The following is a 17254-nucleotide window of genomic DNA, read 5'->3' as shown; positions in this document are numbered from 1 at the left end:
CCAAGCTTCGTGGGAGGGCCAAAAGAGCCACATGGGGACCCACCAGGGCGCGCCTGAGGGGCCCGGCTTGCCCCAGTGGGTTGTGCTCACCTCGAGGCCCATCTTCGCGTGAAACTAACACCAAAAAAATCCTATAAATAGAGAAACCATCAGAAATAACCCTAGATTAGAAGTTTCACCACCGCAAGCCTCTGTAGCCACGAAAAACAAACTAGACCCCATTCTAGCACCCTACTGGAGGGGGAAATCATCACCCATGGCCATCTTCATCATCCCAGAGACCACGATGATGAGGATGGAGTAGTCCACCCTCGGGGCTGAGGGTTTGTACCAGTAGCTATGTGTTTAATCTCTCTCTCTCTCTCTCGTGTTCTTGAGATGTCACAATCTTGATGTATCACGGGCTTTGTTAATATAGTTGGATCATATGGTGTTTCCCCCTCTCTATCTTGTTGTGAATTGAGTTCTCCCTTTGAAATTTTGTTTTATAGGATTGGATACTTTTAAGGATTTGAGAGCACTTGATATATGTCTTGCATATGAATAGCCGTGGTGACAATGGGGTATTATATTGTTTCACTTGAGATATGTCTTGGCACTTAACTCGTGGATTCCCGAGGTGACATTGGGGTAATCTATGCATAGGGGTTGATGCACGTTCTCGTCTTTTGTTTCTCCGGTAGAAATCTTGGGGCACTCTTTGAGGTTCTTTGTGTTGGATTGAGTATTATGAATCTGAATTTGCTTTGGTGTTATTTTAGTATGAACTCTTGACAGATCGATCTGAAATAATAACTTGGTGTTATTTTAGTACGAACTCTTGGTAGATCGATCGGAAAGAATAACTTGGTGTTATTTTAGTACGGACTCTTGGATAGATCGATCGAAAAGAATAGCCACAACCAATTTCTTCTTATGTTCTCCGCTAGATAGGAACTTTGGAGTGATTATTCATCGCACGTTGAGGGATGGTTATGTGATCCAATTATATTAGCATTGTTGAGAGATTGCACTAGCGAAATTATGGACTCTAGGCCTCATTTTCAAGCATTGCAATACCGTTTGTGCTTACTTTTATTGTCGCCACCTTGCTGTTTTTTATTGTTAGTATTACAAAAATCAATATCTACTATCACCACTACACTTATATACCATCTCTTCGCCTAACTACTGCACCTATACAAATTATCATTGTATTTGGTGTGTTGGGGGCACAAGAGACTTTTTATTATTTGGTTGCAGGGTTGTTTGAGAGAGACCATCCTCATCCTACTCCTCCCATGGATTGATAAACCTTAGGTCATCCACTTGAGGGAAATTTGCTATTGTCCTACAAAACTCTGCGCTTGGAGGCCCAACACGAGTCTACAAGAACAAGTTGTGTAGTAGATATCATCTGTACTCAGACATGTTGATGCTTCCGTTGCTTGTATACTTGTATGATGGGCCATGTGACCCCTATTTGTAATATTATGATATGTATGGCTCTTTGGAGCCTTTCAGATAAATACTTTGAGTCATAGAGTTACGTTGTGATGCCATGTTGTATCTACACATATCGAGTATATTGTGTGTATGTTGTTGAAAAGCTTTGGTATGTGTGGGATCCGACACCTACTTTTTTTATTCTTGGTAGCCTTCCTTATGGGGAAATGTCTCCTAGTTCTTCCACCGGGACACATGGATTGATCGGCATGTGTCCTTCTTTGCTCCCGTGTCTATCCTACAGGGAAATGTCACGCAATGTTTACCAGAGTCCTGATAGCTTGCTAGAGCCCGGTTACATTCGTTGCTAACCGACACATGCATTGATGGGTCATGTATGCATGTCCCTGTAAGTTTGTGCCACCTTGGGTTTATGACTAGTCATGTTATCTCGGGTTCTCGATCATATGGATGCTAGCGACACAATCATATGTGTGAGCCAAAAGGAGCAAACGATCTCGGCCAAGGTAAGGTTGCAGCCGTGGGAATACTGTGCTTGAGGCTGCAAAGTGATATGATGTGTTACATGCTAGATCGGTGTGACTTAGGATCAGGGTCCTGACACATACAATGGTCAATCATGAAAGGTCTCTTAATAAATCATTTAAAATTTCACCAAAGACCTCGATGATTATCTTAGGGTGCCCAATATACTACTCTTTCAAGGCATGAACCCAAATAGATGAACGTGTTACAAAGAAGCATCAGTGGGATATAGTACTACACTAACACAAAGAAATTCATAGTTTTTTTTAAAGAAAATGAAGGATCAGTGTATTGTTGGGTTGGTATAGTATCCCAGTGTTAAATGTATATACGGTGGAAGTTTAGGAATGAGTTCACTTCTTTAACAAAATAGGAAAAGTGTGGCCTATAATATGAAGAATAAATGCAAGAAAGTAAACTGATGGGAAGGGAACCAATAATATTTAAACTCCCATGGTGAATTTCCCTACAAAAATCTGTAGCAGGAACGCACATGACAAACAAAAAATAGGAAAGTAGATCCTTGTGTTTATCTTCTGCAAAACATGGCTATTTTCAACATAACCATGTAACTATGTTATGCCGCACAAACAAAATCATTAAGAAATTGGTCTCTTGATCTTTTCTTTGTATGTGCCACACTGCAAACAGAAGGCCCAAGAAAATGTCACATTGCACAGAATAAATGAGTCATCACGGGTAAAGCAAACCGGCTTACTTTCCACACAAACCTGAATCGTAACTATCCTAACTTCATCGACTGTATCAGGGCTATTTTGGGGAGGGGACTTTTGCTTTGACTCTAGCCCAATCACTAGCCTGCAAGCACAAATAGAAGATAAGGATCCAATTGATTTCCCTACAAATATTAGGACAAAGAATATCTATACCGCAAAGTAACAAAAACTAAAAGTAGCTAAAGAAGGGGAAAGTAGGAGACTACATACCTTAAAACCATCGATCTTTTCCATGTCTAATGGATCTGCTTGCCAAGGTGCAGATCTATTAGGAATATCAATTATGAGCAGACCTTAGCAGTCGATATCAATTATTTTCCCTATTATGTGTTCAGTTTCTATAAATGAGTGCTTTTTGCTAACAAGTAAAAGCATCTATGATGGTATCCACTATACAGAGAACATTTCTCTTTGTCAAATGACTTCAATGAATTACTTTTGCTTGAGAAATAGCTTTCATTAAAGCCAAATATCAAACATCTAGCAAGTACAACCCGATATGATTTTTTCGAGGATGAATTATCAAACCAACAAAATGCATACAGTTAGACAAACAACACACATACTTGATACTCCTTCATCTATACAAAATCAACAACATTAAGAGGCAATCCATAAGAATCTAGACTAAATATTTGTATCAATCAAATATCTGCACAAATGTATAGAAGAAAATGAACTTAAAACTTCAGGGTTCTGTATGGACAAAAAATCCACATCTAGACCTAAACATCACTGATACGTCCATTTTGCATCATGTTTTCCTACTGTTATTTATGATGTTTTTATGCATAATAATGCTTTTTGGAGTAATTATAATGCCTTTTCTCTCATAATTTGCAAGGTACACATAACGAGGGAGAATTCCGGCAGCTGGAAAAGTGGACCTGGAAAAGCTGCGCCAGGCTACCTATTCTGCACAACTCCAAACAAGCTGAAATTTATGGATAATTTTTATGGAATATATGAAGAATATTGGAGCAAATAAGTACCTGAGGGGGCCCACCAGGTGGGCACAATCCACCTAGGCGCACCAGGGAGCCCATGTTGGGTTTCGTAGTAATTTCAAAAAAATTTCCTACGCACACGCAAGATCATGTGATGCATAGGAACGAGAGGGGAGAGTGTAGTCTACGTACCCTCGCAGACCGACTGCGGAAGTGTTGACACAACGTAGAGGAAGTAGTCGTACGTCTTCACGATCCAACCGATCAAGCACCGAAACTACGGCACCTCCGAGTTCGAGCACACGTTCAGCTCGATGACGATCCCCGGACTCCGATCCAGCAAAGTGTCGGGGAAGAGTTTCGTCAGCACGATGGCGTGGTGACGATCTTGATGCACTACAGCAGCAGGGCTTCGCCTAAACTCTGCTACAGTATTATCGAGGAATATGGTGGCTGGGGGCACCGCACACGGCTAAGGAATAGATCACGTGGATCAACTTGTGTTTCTTGATCTGTCTTTGGTGCTAGCCCTGCCCCTCTATTTATATCTTGAGCCCTGGGGTCGAAACTTGGAGTTAAAGCCTTCACAAAGTCGGTTTCACCCGATAGGCAAGAGTCCTTCTCGGACTCCAGGGCCAGACGCCAGGGATCCCGGCGTCTGGACCCAGACGCCAAGGACCCTGGCGTCTGGCCCCTGGACTCCGCAAAACTTCCTTTTGCGCTTTCCAAAAACCTTGCGGGCTTTCCCCTTTGGCCCAAATAAAGTGTTCTCGTACCCAAACATTTCGGGAAACATCCGGAACCCCTTCCGATGATTTCCGGAACCCTTCCGGTGACCAAACACTATTATCATATATATCAAACTTTATCTTCGGACCATTCCGGAGTTCCTCGTCATGTTCGTGATCTCATCTCGGACTCCGAACAACATTCAGTACATCAAAATGCATAAAACTCATAACAACTATCATCGTAACTTTAAGCGTGCGGACCCTACGGTTCGAGAACAATGTAGACATGACCGAGACACGTCTCCGGTCAATAACCAATAGCGGGACCTGGATGCCCATATTGGCTCCTACATATTCTACGAAGATCTTTATCGGTCAGACCGCATAACAACATACGTTGTTCCCTTTGTCATCGGTATGTTACTTGCCCGAGATTCGATCGTCGGTATCCAATACCTAGTTCAATCTCGTTACTGGCAAGTCTCTTTACTCGTTCCGTAATACATCATCTCAGAACTAACATATTATTTGTAATGCTTTCAAGGCTTATGTGATGTGCATTACCGAGAGGGCCCAGAGATACCTCTCCGACAATCGGAGTGACAAATCCTAATCTCGAAATACGCCAACCCAACATCTCCCTTTGGAGACACCTGTAATGCTCCTTTATAATCACCCAGTTACGTTGTGACGTTTGGTAGCACCCAAAGTGTTCCTCCGGCAAACGGGAGTTGCATAATCTCATAGTCATAGGAACATGTATAAGTCATGAAGAAAGCAATAGCAACATACTAAACGATCGGGTGCTAAGCTAATGGAATGGGTCATGTCAATCAGATCATTCAACTAATGATGTGACCTCGTTAATCAAATAACAACACTTTGTTCATGGTTAGGAAACATAACCATCTTTGATTAACGAGCTAGTCAAGTAGAGGCATACTAGTGACACTCTGGTTGTCTATGTATTCACACATGTATTATGTTTCCGGTTAATAAAATTCTAGCATGAATAATAAACATTCATCATGAAATAAGGAAATAAATAATAACTTTATTATTGCCTCTAGGGCATATTTCCTTCAGTCTCCCACTTGCACTAGAGTCAATAATCTAGATCACATCACCATGTGATTAACATCGATAGTTCACATCATCATGTGATTAACACCCATAGTTCACATCGTCATGTGACCAACACCCAAAGGGTTTACTAGATTCGGTAATCTAGTTCACATCGCTATGTGATTAACACCCAAAGAGTACTAAGGTGTGATCATGTTTTGCTTGTGAGAGAATCTTAGTCAACGGGCCTGCCAAATTCAGATCCGTATGTATTTTGCAAAATTCTATGTCTACAATGCTCTGCACGGAGCTACTCTAGCTAATTGCTCCCACTTTTAATATGTATCCAGATTGAGACTTAGAATCATCTGGATCAGTGTCAAAAACTTGCATCGATGTAACCGTTTACGACGAACCCTTTTGTCACGTCCATAATCGAGAAACATATCCTTATTTTACTAAGGATAATTCTGACCGCTGTCCAGTGATCTACTCCTAGATCACTATTGTACTCCCTTGCCAAATCAGTGCAGGGGATACAATAGATCTGGTATACAGCATGACATACTTTATAGAACCTATGGCCAAGGCATAGGGAATGACTTTCATTCTCTTTCTATCTTCTGCCGTGGTCGGGCTTTGAGTCTTACTCAACTTCATACCTTGTAATACAGGCAAGAACTCTTTCTTTGACTGCTCCATTTTGAACTATTTCAAAATCTTGTCAAGGTATGTACTCATTGAAAAAACTTATCAAGCGTCTTGATCTATCTCTATAGATCTTGAAGCTCAATATGTAAGCAGCTTCACCGAAGTTTTTCTTTGAAAAACTCCTTTCAAACACTCCTTTATGCTTTACAGAATAATTCTACATTATTTCTGATCAACAATATGTCATTCACATATACTTATCAGAAATGCTATAGTGCTCCCACTCACTTTCTCGTAAATACAGGCTTCACGCAAGTCTGTATAAAACTATATGCTTTGATCAACTCATCAAAGTGTATATTCCAACTCCGAGATGCTTGCACCCGTCCATAGATGGATCGCTGGAGCTTGCACATTTTGTTAGCACCTTTCGGATTTGACAAAACCTTCTAGTTGCATCGTATACAACTCTTCTTTATTAAATCCATTAAGGAATTCAGTTTTGTTTATCCATTTGCCAGATTTCATAAAATGCGGCAATTGCTAACATGATTCGGACAGACTTTAAGCATAGATACGAGTGAGAATCTCTCATCGTAGTCAACACCTTGAACTTGTCGAAAACCTTTTTGCGACAATTCTAGCTTTGTAGATAGTAACACTACTATCAGCGTCTGTCTTCCTCTTGAAGATCCATTTATTTTCTATGGCTTGCCGATCATCGGGCAAATCCATCAAAGTCCATACTTTGTTCTCATACATGGATCATATCTCAGATTTCATGGCCTCAAACCATTTTGCGGAATCTGGGCTCATCATCGCTTCCTCATAGTTCGCAAGTTCATCATGGTCTAGTAACATGACTTCCAGAACAGGATTACCGTACCACTCTGGTGCGGATCTCACTCTGGTTTACCTACGAGATTCGGTAGTAACTTGATCTGAAGTTTCATGATCATCATCATTAGCGTCCTCACTAATTGGTGTAGGAGTCACAGGAACAAATTTCTGTGATGAACTACTTTCCAATAAAGGAGAAGGTACAATTACCTTATCAAGTTTTCTACTTTCCTCCCACTCACTTCTTTCAAGAGAAACTCCTTCTCCAGAAAGTTTCCAAATTTAGCAAAAAATCATGCCTTCGGATCTGTGATAGAAGGTGTACCCAACAGTAACTTTTGGGTATCCTATGAAGACACATTTCTCCGATTTGGGTTTGAGCTTATCAGGTTGAAGCTTTTTCACATAAGCATCGCAGCCCCAAACTTTCAGAAACGACAACTTTGGTTTCTTGCCAAACCACAGTTCATAAGGCGTCGTCTCAACGGATTTTGATGGTGCCCTATTTAACGTGAATGCAGCTGTCTCTAATGCATAACCCCAAAACGATAGTGGTAGATCGGTCAGATACATCATAGATTGCACTATATCCAATAAAGTACGGTTATGACGTTCGGACACACCATTACATTGTGGTGTTCCAGGTGGCATGAGTAGTGAAACTATTTCACATTGTTTTTAACTGAAGGCCAAACTCGTAACTCAAATACTCTTCTCTACGATCAGATCGTAGAAACTTTATTTTCTTGTTACGATGATTTATCACTTCACTCTGACATTCTTTGAACTTTTCAAATGTTTCAGACTTATGTTTCATCAAGTAGATATACTCATATCTGCTCAAATCATCTGTGAAGATCAGAAAATAATGATACTTGTCGCGAGCCTCAATATTTATCGGACCACATACATCAGTATGTATGATTTCCAACAAATCCGTTGCTCGCTCCATTGTTCCGAAGAACAGAGTCTTAGTCATCTTGCCCATGAGGCATGGTTCTCAAGCATCAACTGATTCATAATCAAGTGATTCCAAAAGCCCATCAGCATGGAGTTTCTTCATGCGCTTTACACCAATATGACCTAAGCGGTAGTGCCACAAATAAGTTGCACTATCATTATTAACTTTGCATCTTTTGGTTTCAATATTATGATTATGTGTATCACTACGATCGAGATCCAACGAACTATTTTCATTGGGTGTGTAACCATATAAGGTTTTATTCATGTAAACAGAACAACAATTTATTCTCTTACTTAAATGAATAACCGTATTACAATAAACATGATCAAATCATATTCATGCTTAACGCAAACACCAAATAACACTTATTCAGGTTCAACACTAATCCCGAAAGTATAGGGAGTGTGCGATGATGATCATATCAATCTTGGAACCACTTCCAACACACATCGTCACTTCACCCTTAACTAGTCTCTGTTTATTCTGCAACTCCCGTTTCAAGTTACTAATCTTAGCAACTGAACTAGTATCAAATACTGAGGGGTTTTCTATAAACACTAGTAAAGTACACATCAATAACATGTATATCAAATATACTTATGTTCACTTTGCCATCCTTCTTATCTGCCAATCACTTGGGGTAGTTCCGCTTCCAGTGACCAGTCCCTTTGCAGTAGAAACACTTAGTCTCAGGCTTAGGACCAGACTTGGGATTCTTCACTTGAGAAGCAACTTGCTTGCCGTTCTTCTTGAAGTTCCTTTTCTTCCCTCTGCCCTTTTCTTGAAACTAGTGGTCTTGTCTACCATCAGCACTTGATGTTTTTCTCGATTTGTACCTTCGTCAATTTCCGCATTACGAAGAGCTTGGGAATCGTTTCTGTTATCCCTTGCATATCATAGTTCATCATGAAGTTTCTACTAACTTGGTGATGGTGACTAGAGAATTCTGTCAATCACTATCTTATCTGGAAGATTAACTCCCACTTGATTCAAGCGATTGTAGTACTCAGACAATCTGAGCACATGCTCACTAATTGAGCGATTCTCCTCCATCTTCTAGCTATAGAACTTGTTGGAGACTTCATATCTCTCAACTCGGGTATTTGCTTGAAATATTAACTTCAACTCCTGGAACATCTCATATGCTCCATGACGTTCAAAACGTCTTTGAAGTCCCGATTCTAAGCCGTTAAGCATGGTGCACTAAACTATCAAGTAGTTATCATATTGAGCTTGCCAAACGTTCATAACGTCTGCATCTGCTCCTGCAATAGGTCCGTCACCTAGCGGTGCATCAAGGACATAATTCTTCTGTGCAGCAATGAGGATAAACCTCAGATCACGGATCCAATCCGCATCATTGCTACTAACATCTTTCAACACAATTTTTCTCTAGGAACATATCAAAATAAACATATGAAAGCAACAACGCAAGCTATTGATCTACAACATAAGTTGCAAAATACTACCAGGACTAAGTTCATGATAAATTTAAGTTCAATTAATCATATTACTTAAGAACTCCCACTTAGATAGACATCCCTCTAATCCTCTAAGTGATTACGTGATCCAAATCAACTAAAACATGTCCGATCATCACGTGAGATGGAGTAGTTTCATTGGTGAACATCATTATGTTGATCATATCTACTATATGATTCACGCTCGACCTTTCGGTCTCCGTGTTCCGAGGCCATATCTGTATATGCTTGGCTCGTCAAGTATAACCTGAGTATTCCGCGTGTGCAACTGTTTTGCACCCGTTGTATTTGAACGTAGAACCTATCACACCCGATCATCACGTGGTGTCTCAGCACGAAGAACTTTCGCAACGGTGCATACTCAGGGAGAACACTTCTTGATAATTTAGTGAGAGATCATCTTATAATGCTACCGTCAATCAAAGCAAGATAAGATGCATAAAATGATGAACATCACATGCAATCAATATAAGTGATATGATATGGCCATCATCATCTTGTGCTTGTGATCTCCATCTCCGAAGCACCGTCGTGATCACCATCGTCACCGGCTTGACACCTTGATCTCCATCGTAGCATCGTTGTCGTCTCGCCAAGCTTATGCTTCTACGACTATCACTACCGCTTAGTAATAAAGTAAAGCATTACATCGCGATTGCATTGCATACAATAAAGCGACAACCATATGGCTCCTGCCAGTTGCCGATAACTCAGTTACAAAACATGATCATCTCATACAATAAAATTCAGCATCATGTCTTGACCATATCACATCACAACATGCCCTGCAAAAACAAGTTAGACGTTCTCTACTTTGTTGTTGCAAGTTTTACGTGGCTGCTACGGGCTTAAGCAAGAACCAATCTCACCTACGCATCAAAACCACAACGATAGTTTGTCAAATAGACTCTGTTTTAACCTTTGCAAGGACCGGGCGTAGCCATACTTGGTTCAACTAAAGATGGGGAGACAGTCGCCCGCAAGCCACCTATGTCCAAACCACGTCGGGGGAACCGGTCTCGCGTAAGCGTACGCGTAATGTTGGTCCGGGTCGTCTCGTCCAACAATGCCACCGAACCAAAGTATGACATGCTGGTAGGCAGTATGACTTATATCGCCCACAACTCACTTGTGTTCTACTCGTGCATATAACATCAACATAAATAACCTAGGCTCTGATACCACTGTTGGGTTTCGTAGTAATTTCAAAAAAATTTCCTACGCACACGCAAGATCATGTGATGCATAGCAATGAGAGGGGAGAGTGTAGTCTACGTACCCTCGCAGACCGACTGCGGAAGCGTTGACACAACGTAGAGGAAGTAGTCGTACGTCTTCACGATCCAACCGATCAAGCACCGAAACTACGGCACCTCCGAGTTCGAGCACACGTTCAGCTCGATGACGATCCCTGGACTCTGATCCAGCAAAGTGTCGGGGAAGAGTGTGGTGACGATCTTGATGCACTACAGCAGCAGGGCTTCGCCTAAACTCCGCTACAGTATTATCGAGGAATATGGTGGCTGGGCGCACCGCACACGGCTAAGGAATAGATCATGTGGATCAACTTGTGTTTCTTGATCTGTCTTTGGTGCTAGCCCTGCCCCTCTATTTATATCTTGAGCCCTGGGGTCGAAACTTGGAGTTAAAGCCTTCACAAAGTCAGTTTCACCCGATAGGCAAGAGTCCTTCTCGGACTCCAGGGCCAGAGACGCCAGGGACCCTGGCGTCTGGCCCCTGGACTCCGCAAAACTTCCTTTTGCGCTTTCCAAAAACCTTGTGGGCTTTCCCCTTTGGCCCAAATAAAGTGTTCTCGTACCCAAACATTTCGGGAAACATCCGGAACCCCTTCCAGTGATTTCCGGAACCCTTCCGGTGACCAAACACTATTATCATATATATCAAACTTTATCTCCGGACCATTCCGGAGTTCCTCGTCATGTCCGTGATCTCATCTCGGACTCCGAACAACATTCACTACATCAAAATGCATAAAACTCATAACAACTGTCATCGTAACTTTAAGCGTGCGGACCCTACGGTTCGAGAACAATGTAGACATGACCGAGACACGTCTCCGGTCAATAACCAATAGCGGGACCTGGATGCCCATATTGGCTCCTACATATTCTATGAAGATCTTTATCGGTCAGACCGCATAACAACATATGTTGTTCCCTTTGTCATCGGTATGTTACTTGCCCGAGATTCGATCGTCGGTATCCAATACCTAGTTCAATCTCGTTACTGGCAAGTCTCTTTACTCGTTCCGTAATACATCATCTCACAACTAACATATTAGTTGTAATGCTTGCAAGGCTTATGTGATGTGCATTACCGAGAGGGCCCAGAGATACCTCTCCGACAATCGGAGTGACAAATCCTAATCTCGAAATACGCCAACCCAACATCTCCCTTTGGAGACACCTGTAATGCTCCTTTATAATCACCCAGTTACGTTGTGACGTTTGGTAGCACCCAAAGTGTTCCTCCGGCAAACGGGAGTTGCATAATCTCATAGTCATAGGAACATGTATAAGTCATGAAGAAAGCAATAGCAACATACTAAACGATCAGGTGCTAAGCTAATGGAATGGGTCATGTCAATCAGATTATTCAACTAATGATGTGACCTCGTTAATCAAATAACAACACTTTGTTCATGGTTAGGAAACTTAACCATCTTTGATCAATGAGCTAGTCAAGTAGAGGCATAATAGTGACGTTGTGTTTGTCTATGTATTCACACATGTATTATGTTTCCGGTTAATACAATTCTAGCATGAATAATAAACATTCATCATGAAATAAGGAAATAAATAATAACTTTATTATTGCCTCTAGGGCATATTTCCTTCAGCCCAGGCGCGCCTTGGTGGGTTGTGCTCACCCAGGCCCACCTCTGGTGCCCATCTTTTGGTATATAAGTCATTTTGACCTAGAAAAAAATAAGGAGAGGACTTTCGGGACGGAGCACCGTCGTCTCGAGGCATAACTTGGTAGGAGCACTTTTGCCCTCTGGCGGAGCGACTCCGCCGGGGGAACTTCCCTCCGGGAGGGGGAAATCATCGTCATCATCATCACCAAGAACTCTCCCATCTTGGGGAGGGTAATCTCCATCAACAACTTCAACAGCACCATCTCATCTCAAACCCTAGTTCATCTCTTGTGTTCAATCTTATTACCAGAACTATAGATTGGTGCTTGTGGGTGACAAGTAGTGTTGATTACATCTTGTAGTTAATTACTACATGGTTTATTTGGTGGAAGATTATATGTTCAGATCCATTATGCTATTTAATACCCCTTTGATCTTGAGCATGTTTATCACTTGTGAGGAGTTACTTTTGTTCTTGAGGTCACGGGAGAAATCATGTTGCAAGTAATCATGTGAACTTGATATGTGTTCAATATTTTGATAGTATGTATGTTGTGATTCCCTTAGTGGTGTCATGTGAACATCGACTACATGACACTTCACCATATTTGGGCCTAAGGGAATGCATTCTGGAGTAATTATTAGATGATGGGTTGCGATAGTGACAGAAGCTTAAACCCTAGTTTATGCGCTACTCCGTAAGGGACTGATTGGATCCAAAAGTTTAATGCTATGGTTAGGATTTATCCTTAATACTTTTCTCATAATTGCAGATGCTTGCGAGGGGGTTAATAATAAGTAGGAGGTTTGTTCAAGTAAGAACATCACCTAAGCACCGGTCCACCCACATATCTAATTATCAAAGTAGCGAACATGAATCGAATCAACATGATGAAAGAAGACTAGATGAAATTCCTGTGTACCCTCAAGAACGATTTGCTTACTATAGGAGACCATTTTGGCCTGTCCTTTGCCTCAAAAGGATTGGGCTACCTTGATGCACTTTTGTTACTATTATCATTACTTGCTCGTTACAAAATATCTTGCTATCAAACTACTCTGTTACTTACAACTTCAGCACTTGCAGACATTACCTTGCTGAAACCCACTTGTCATTTCATTCTGCTCCTCGTTGGGTTTGACACTCTTACTTATCAAAAAGAGCTACAATTGATCCCCTATACTTGTGGGTCATCAAGGCTATTTTCTGGCGCCATTGTCGGGGAGTGAAGCGCCTTTGGTAAGTGGAATTTGGTAAGGAAATATTTATATAGTGTGCTGAAATACACTATCACTTGTTACTATGGAAAACAATCCTTTGAGGGGTTTGTTCGGGGTATCTTCACCTCGACCGGAACCGAAATTAGCTACCTCAGAACCTACAGCACCTACTGAAAATATTGAATATGAAATTCCTTCGGGTATGATAGAACAATTGCTCGCTAATCCTTATGAAGGAGATGGAACCGAACATCCTGATATGCGCTTGATATATGTGGAACAAATTTGTGGATTGCTTAGCTGGCAGGTTTACCCGGAGATGAAGTTAAAAATAAGGTTTTCCCTTTATCTTTGAAGGGAAAAGCATTGGCATGGTATAGGCTATGCGATGATATTGGATCTTGGAATTGGAATCGATTGAAATTGGAATTTGAACAAAAAAATTATCCCATGCATCTAGTTCATCGTGATCGGAATTACATATATAATTTTTGGCCTCGTGAAGGAGAAAGTATTGTTCTAGCTTGCGGGAGGCTTAAGTCAATGTTATATTCATGTCCCAATCATTAGCTCTCAAGAGAAATTATTATTCAGGATTTTTATGCTCGGCTTTCTCGTGATGATCAATCCATGCTAGATACTTCTTGTACTGGTTCGTTTCTAAAGAATTAAATGCAAGTCTGAAGATTGGTAACTCGACGAAGGTAAAGAGTCAGGTATTAAGCATAAGTATGATTGTGTTAAATCTTTTATAAATATCGATGCTTTTCAAAAGTTTAGCACTAAATATGGACTTGACTATGAGATTGTAGCCTCCTTTTGTGAATCATTTGCTACTCATGTTGATCTCCCTAAGGAGAAGTGGTTTAAATATCACCCACCTATTTAAGAATAAATTAAAGAACCAGAACTAACTAAGGAGGAAACTATACTTTATAATGTTGATCCAGTTGTTCCTACTGCTTATATTGAGAAACCCCATTTCCCTGTTAGGATAAAGGAAGCTAAAGTTTCAACTATGGTCAACAAAAGTTATATTAGACCACCTAAACATGATGAACAAATTAAAGTAGAACCTAGTGTTTCTATGGTTAAGTATCTCTTGGAAGAAAATATAGATGGGCATGTTATTTACTTCTGTGAAGAAGCTACTAGAATTGCCAAAGCTGATAAAAAGGATAAACATAGACCTGTTGTTGGCATGCCCATTGTTTCAGTTAAAATAGGAGATCATTGTTATCATGGTTTATGTGACTCAGCTGCTAGCTTGAGTGCTATTCCTTATTCCTTATATCAATAAATTATGAATGACATAGCACCCGTAGAGATAGAAGACATGGATGTTACTATTAAACATGCTAATAGAGATACTATATCACCAATTGGGATTGTTAGAGATGTTGAAGTCTTGTGTGGGAAAATAAAATACCCTACTGATTTTCTTGCTCTTGGTTCCCCTCAAGATGACTTTTGTCCCATTATCTTTCGTAGACCTTTCTTGAACAACATTAATGCTAAAATATATTGTGAGAAGCAAACTGTCGGTGTTAGCTTTGGTGATGAATCTCATGAGTTTAATTTTTCCAAGTTGAGTAGAAAGCTTCATGAAAAAGAATTGCCTGGTAAGGATGAAATAATTGGTCTTGCTTCTATTGTTGTGCCTCCTACTGATCCATTAGAACAATATCTACTAGACCATGAAAATGATTTACATATGCATGAAAGAAATGAAATAGATAAGATTCTGTTTGAACAACGTACTCTGCTTAAACACAATTTGCCTAATGAAACTCTAGGAGGTCCTCCTCCACCTAAAGGTGATCCTATGTTTGAATTAACACAATTGCCAGACACTTTGAAATATGCTTATCTTGATGAGAAGAAGATATATCCTCTTATTATTAGTGCTAACCTTTCAGAACATGAAGAAGAAAGATTATTGAAAGTTCCGAGGAAGCACCGAGCTGCTATTGGATATACTCTTGATGATTTAAAGGGCACTAGTCCCATCTATGTCAGCACAAGATTAATATGGAACCTGATGCTAAACCCGTTGTTGATCACCAACATCAGTTAAACCCGAAGATGAAAGAAGTGGCAAGAACGGAAATATTAAAACTTCCGGAAGCATCTATAATCTATCCTATAGCTGATAGTAGATTGGTAAGTCCTGTTCATTGTGTCCCTAAGTAAGGAGGTATTACGGTTGTTCCTAATGATAAGAATGAACTTATTCCACAAGGAATTGTTACAGGCTATAGAACGGTAATTGATTTTAGAAAATTAAACAAAGCAACTAGAAAAGATCATTATCCTCTGCCTTTTATTGATCAAATGCTAGAAAGGTTATCTAAGCACCCACATTTTTGCTTCCTAGATGGATACTTTGTTTTTCACAAATACCTGTTTCTCAACCTGATCAAGAAAAGACCACTTTTACTTGTCCTTTTGGAACTTATGCTTATACACGTATGGCTTTTGGTTTATGCAATGCATCTGCTACCTTTCAAAGATGTATGACTTCTATATTCTCTGACTTTTGTGAAAATATTGTTGAGGTTTTCATGGATGACTTTTCCATTTATGGGAAGTCTTTTGATGATTGTTTAAGCAATCTTGGTCAAGTTTTATAGAGATGTGAACAAACAAATCTTGTCTTGAATTGGGAGAAGTGCCACTTTATGGATAATGAAGGTATTGTCTTGGATCATAAAAATTTCTGAAAAAGGTATTGAAATGGACAAAGATAAGGTTGATGCAATTGAGAAAATGCCATGTCCTAAAGATATCAAAGGTATTCATAGTTTCCTAGGTCATGCTGGTTTCTATAGGAGATTTATCAAAGACTTCTCTAAAACTTCTAGGACTCTTACAAATTTTTTCCAAAAGGATGTTTGATATAGGATGAAATCCTAGAGGGGGATCTTTTCACACTTGGAGGTGGAAAAGCGCTAACTCTCAAGAACACAAAGAGGAAAACACTCAAACAATTCCCCAATCACACATCCACTAGGATAGCAACATAAGATCCACAAGTCACACACACAATCAAAGGAAAGATACAATGGCAAAGTTCTTCTCACTCCTAGGAGATGAGGTCTTGAAGATAGTCTTCTCCTAGAGGAGGTCTTGAAATCCACTAGGATTCTTCCCAAAGGGGTCTTGATTCCACAAATGGGAAGGTAGAAGGAGCAAAGCTCACAAATATCTCATCGCATACTTTGTTCATACTTTGCTAACCCTAAACATAGCCCTAGGTACGATTTATATAGTCTTGGGGTCGAAAGAGATGAAGAGGGGCTCGCTTTGGGGATCTCAGCCATCCATCCTGGGAGGCCCGTGCGCACGGGGTAAGTTGGGCCCGTGCACACGGGGGTCCCATGGGCACGGTACAGGCTCGTGCGCACGGGGTGCTCCAGTGCCCACTTCCTGGATAGCCCGTGGGCACGGGGTCTCGGGGGCCCGTGCACACGGGGTCACCTGGGACTTCCAGTTTTGCTGGTGTTGCACTCTGCCTTGGTCCGTGTGGTCTTGGGGTGGTTCCTCTTCTCCTTGGGGGTGTTCCTGAGCCTCTTAGTGGTGTTCCTCTTCGTACCTAATGAGACATAGCGTATCTTGGTGAGGTAGCAACAATGTTCCATTCGTATCCATATGCAAGCTAAGTAGGAAGGAGTTCACCTCGGTTTCCAAAGCACGTGTTCTCGCTCTTGTCATAGGTCCACGTGGGGCTTGATGTGTCGGTGTAGAGTCCATGGGGATGATGGAAGG

The sequence above is a fragment of the Triticum urartu genome, chromosome 4A (assembly GCF_056163025.1).
Source record: "Triticum urartu cultivar PI428250 chromosome 4A, HENAU_Tu73, whole genome shotgun sequence".
Taxonomy (NCBI): Eukaryota; Viridiplantae; Streptophyta; class Magnoliopsida; order Poales; family Poaceae; genus Triticum; species Triticum urartu.
This window is presented reverse-complemented; position numbering follows the sequence as displayed.